Raw genomic sequence first — 6,000 nt, 5'->3', positions numbered from 1 at the left:
GATATTTTCTTGGTCTTGCCTTTTTTAAACAAAATGAAGTACTAGCAGTAACCCGTGCTCCGCACGGTCTTTTTCTGCCTTATGTGGTTATATACTTTGCATTGCCAAGTATAATAAAAGCGCACTCTGATAAAAAGTACTTTGGGAAGTTATTAAAATAAAAACAAATTCGGAACTACTGTATTTACGGCCATTGATTTTGTTATACACGTCTGCCTTAATAATAATTCGCTTGTATTGATTAAGTATAAAAACGCAATACTGGATATGGGATATGAAAGTGACAACGTGCATGAGAGCACGTGTGCACGTTGAAGTATGTCAACCAGTCGGCAGATTAAAACATTTTAATGGCAAAATATGAATATGAATGAAGTTATAGAATAATAAAACTACAGTTGCTTACGGACACAAAAAATGTACAACTCGAAATTAAATGATGCGCTCAGACACAAACTTTTACATTTTGGGTTGATATTTTGTGGAAACACTACATCCATTTGGATTCGTGTTAATTGTGGTCTAGTTTTTCTTTTTCTGTCTTAATTATGTGGTTATATACTTTGCATGGGCAAGTATAATAAAAGCGCACTCTGATAAAAGTACTTTGACAAATTATTAAAATAAAAACGAATTGTATTTATGGCCATTGATTTGTTACACACTATCCCTTCACTTCTAAAATATGTAGGCTAAAAAATGAAAGCAATAGTGCATGGATATGCAACTTTAGACTTTATAAAAGACGTTAAAGGAAAATTGTGCTGTGTGAATTAGTTGATACGCGCAAACACTAACGAAAGTATAAAATGCCAAACTATATTATTTTGGGTGTTTAGTGGTGTATTAATATATTTGATTAATTAATATATATAATACAAAAATCGAACGAAAAACACATTGCTGCGGAAACACGAATTGTTAAGTTTATTCATTTACATTTTATTTTTATTTCATTGGTTTTGATATTTTGCAATTTTTTTTGTATGAAAGATTTGTTACCTACTTGCTACTTTTGTAATTCAATTGTGGTCGGTTTGTCTGCCTTAATAATAATTCTCATGGCATGATTAAGTATAATAAAAGCGCACTCTTCCCGGCCCTTATAAATTATTTTAAAAAAACAAACAAATTGTCAAGAATACAATGTGGAACTATTTACGGCCATTGATCTTGTTATTATACACGTTAAAATAATGGATCCTTCGTTACGGTACAAACAACATTGCTTCCGTATCGTTCTGTTGCTTGTAACTTTCACGTCACGTGTACTTTTAACTTTTAGCCTATCGTGTGCTGCCCATCAATAGACATCAGTGTGCAAAAAGTGAGCATGTACCGTTCAGTGGTTTTGGAGGAGATACGTAAAATACGCGAAACATTTTGTAGGGCATTAACATAATATAGATGATGATGTTATTCTTTTTCAAAAGAATTTCAATCAATTATCGCCAGTGGTAAACCAAATTATATTTCGTAATGCGTCTCGAATTATGTTTACTTCTGCTTTGGTCGTCAAGCATCGGTTCTATTGTAATTGTTAGCACTCTGGACTTTGAATCCAGTGATTCGAGTTCAAGTCTCGGTAGAACCTGATATTTTGTTGAAGTACAACCAAATATGAGCACAAGTGGTAAGGTTTTAATGGTTTGTAAGAACGCGACAATCTAACTAGTCATGACTACTTAAACCCAATTCACGTCTCCGGTGTTTTAACTAATACGTTTCTTCTTTCTTAATGTGCATTTGCTTAGTTTAAAATACAATCCAATGGCTTGGACGATAACGATCGACGATAAAAGGATAATCATGCATTTCTTACTTAAAACAAAAGAATTTAGAAAGGTTTTCGTTCTAGAATTATGGAATACTTATTTATGCTGTCTTTGATAAAAATAATATTTTAAAAAATCCAATCAAATGAAGTCATGATCAATAAAGCAAAAAAATCGTTGTATTGTCACGATATTATTGCACTTACTAATCATGACTTCATTTGATTGGACGTCTGAAAATATCATTTTTATCAAAGGAATCATAGATGGTTCCTAAATAGTTCTAGAATAAACACTTTTTAGATTTCTTTTGTTTTATGTATGAACAATGCATATTTGTTTATTTATCGTCGATCGTTATCGTCCCAGTGTAAATGGGCCTTATCAAAAACAGTTAAAAAACAGTCTCGGTGTAGAACCTGATATTTTGCTGAATTACAAGCAATATGAGCACAAGTGGTAAGGTTTTAAGGGTGTGTAAGAATGCGGCTATCTAACTAGTGACTAGTTAAACCCAAATCAAGTCTCCGATGTTTTAACTAAAACGTTTCTTCTTTCTTACGTGCATTTGCTTGGTTTAAAATTCAATTCAACAAAAACAGGTAAGTAGACCACCAGTTTAAGCACAGCGCCTGTATGTTTGCTCTCAATGAGAAAGGCGCATTGCTCACCATAGCAATAACGCGCAAATTACGCTCGCGTAGACAATGCATTGTGACGTTTATTCTATATCTAAGGTAACCGTAGAATAAACGGACGCCATTTTCTGTTTGATATTTCTCACAGAAAGATTATTTCAAAAAAGCTCTTAAATTATTTATATATTATCGATATATTTTTAATATCATACTAAGAAATATGATCGGAAGTAACAAGAAAAAGATCAAGAACATCTTTAATGGTACAACTACTTCGAAAGGTAGTGAACAATATCTTAAATTGCAAATTTTAATATACAATTTTTGTAGCACCACTGACAGACACTGATTTAATTTCCAACATCGCATAGGCCTACGCAGAGCCATATATTGAGAGAGTTACGACTTCGAATGGATTAGAAGCCATGTTTGTGTCCAACTATTCCTATGTAGCGTATGGAGTTGAGTCTTTTGTTTTGAAAATGTATAACGTTCAAAAGGCTTTAATTATCGAATTTAATATCAAAACAATCAATTTGATTAAAGGTTTTTGTTAAAATAATAAAAAAATTATAAAGTTACTGCGAACATGATTTAAAACAACAAAAATAGCAATTTCGGAACGGCTCTGGTTGTGCGCTCCATGCACGCTCTACGCGTGCGCGTTTAGTTTGTACAGCGATTCTCTATAGTAATGCATTGTTTTTACATTTTGTTGTTTAAAATCATGTTCGCAGTAACTTTATGATTTCGTTATTATCTTACCAAATACCTTTAAACAAATTGATTGTTTTGATATTAAATTCGATTTTTAAAGCCTTGTGAATGTTATACAATTTTTAAGCAAATGACTCGACTCCATACGCTACATAGGCATAGTTGGACACAAACATGGCCGGCGTGCACACCACGTGACTTTCTAAAATCTGTGAACGCAATGCCGTAACTCTCTCTATATATGGCTCTGGGCCTACGTACCGTGCCACTAGACGCCCTTCGGGGGTTGGCACTCAAACTCACGCCCGCACCAAATACACCCCTCGCCCACAGCCCCCATATCCCCGCCCTCCAAAATTTACATTGGCCTACAATGTGTTGTATATACTGTATATAACGTAGGCTAGGCCTATACCCACAATGCTCAAAATATGTATCAATTATTAATATTCTAGACCTAGGGCCTACCTATCAATTTTCAAAATTGTGATTTACATCATTAGCATTGTTTATTGACATTGATTATCCATGCAAGTTTGGGTTTCAGTCTAATTCATATAAATTAAAATTTTAATTAGCCTGACCTACCTTAAAAAAAAACTATAGTCTTAAATATTTATAAAAAAATTGATATATTGACATGTGACAGATTCTGGAGAGTTCCGTGATGTTCCTTCAACGGATGATGGAAAGTCACATTCTGATATTGCCCTCAGAAAGAAGCGAAAATGGCGAAACTTAAAGCCATTAACATCAGCCATAAGCCACAAAGGTCCAACCAAAATCAAGCGACCATGGCGGGAAATCAACATTACCAATGAACAAAGAAGTTCAACAACTAAACTGAAGGTGAGTGGTTTTTAGCATGCATTCAATTTTATAGAAAGATTGTACAGTCGACAAACAGTAAGATTGTTTCCCAAATGTGGAACATTATTTTAACATAAGGTTATATACTGTAAAAGGTATTATTTCCATTGTAATTCTTAAAGCTTTTATGTCTTTTTAGTTAATTTATTTAAAGGCTATTTATTAATACATAGAAAATACAATTGAAAAAACAGGGAAAATAAAACAAAATGTTTTTATTGTAGAAAAATGAATCTATAAGTCATGTTGTTGAAGAAACATTAAAGATGTACCGCGCAGCTTCTTACGATATTGACGACCTTCCACAACTTTCTGACAGTAAGTTACAGTAAAGTCTTTATAATGTAAACTGTATTTGTATAACAATAGTATACTAACATATAATAATATATAATATTTATACATTTTGTTTTCATTGCTTATACAATCTACTACAGTACATTAGTCATAACTTCGAAGGCGCCTTACAATGACATTTTTATTTCTTTTTAAATCATGGCAATTGGATATTTTGTTTGGCAGCTCCAATTTAATTTCGTCTCTCATGTGTAACTAACTTTTTGTACGACCAAAATGCCATTTAAAAAAAAATTGTACATTTTAGGTATCCATGAGGAGAAGCCGAGTTTTGTCTACAGCGACGGAAGTGATAACAATTTATGTGCATCCTCTCGTTCGCCAGCTAAGAGTCTTTCTGATGGTAACAATTTAAATGTAAAAAAAGATATAATAATTACAAATATAGTTCATCTTACTTTTTATTACAGATCTTTATCGCCACTCTCTCGAGCTTCGCGTTGCAAGAAACGCTACGATAGAACCATCCACTCCATCCAGAAGTCGAGGAAATGTTGTAAGACTAACTCACCGTACTGGAGCTGGCTGAGACATCATGTGGCTGGTACCAAACCAAACAGAAAGTCCATACGTACGTTGATGAGTAGTATTGAAGACATTGCTAAATTGAATGCTGAAAGGATGGCTGGTAAGTATGCATCTCTTCACTGCAAGTCGGAAACTCAAGAAGTAGGTATAAACATTGGTAACATTGATGTGCTCTGTAATGAAAACAGTGTTAGACAGCCAACAGTTTCTAGTAACCATACCAGGAGATCGAAACGGATATGTTTCAGCATTCATGACACACCAGAGCTACCATCAGTTGATGAAATGCTTGATGCTGATCGGAGTTGCAGGAGAAAGTTGCCACTGCGTAAGAGGTCCAATGTAATCTGCAGTATTATCATGATACCAACACTGTATAGCAACTCAACTAGGCAATCTAAACGAGTGTGTTTTAACATTCACGACACACCAGAGCTACCATCAATTGATGAAATGCTAGATGCTGATCGGAGTTGCCAAAGAAAAGTGCCACTGCGTAGCAAAGGTGAGAGCTGTAGTACCATCATAACACCAACGATCATACATAAATCTACTAGACAAGATGTAATGTTTCGGATTTGCAGGAGAGGTTCCATTGCGTAAGTAGTTTGATACAGTAAGGTCTACATGTTTAGTTAAGGTGCAATATCAGTGGCTAATTGAACTACGGAAGAGTTTTAATCTTAACATAACAACATAAATATAAAAAGGATATTTAGTCACTGTAGATCTAAATCCATTGGCAGACATTAATGTATGTAGTATTCACTAGGTAGTAGGCGTATCCTGTAAGGGTGGTATACACGCGCGCGTGTAGGTCTTAAAATGTATTGAAAGCCATGGCTAAAAGCAAGGCAACCAAACACTGAAATGCACTTTTATTATTTTATACTACACAAGGAAACCTACCACCTCTTGATATACGTATAATAGACATGCGAATAGGCCACTGTACTGATAGAATATACTTTAGGTCTTACAATTATAACAAATAGTAAATTTACTAATAATCGCATATTATTGTTTTCTGATGTTGTTCTTTTACCTAAACATTCTTTTTTTTAACTACAGTATTATTAAAATGATCACATTTCAAATTGCAAAAGTAGGCCTAA

Source organism: Antedon bifida, chromosome 5 (genome assembly GCF_963402885.1).
Source record: "Antedon bifida chromosome 5, ecAntBifi1.1, whole genome shotgun sequence".
NCBI classification, from domain to species: domain Eukaryota; kingdom Metazoa; phylum Echinodermata; class Crinoidea; order Comatulida; family Antedonidae; genus Antedon; species Antedon bifida.
Note: the sequence above shows the minus strand (reverse complement) of the source record.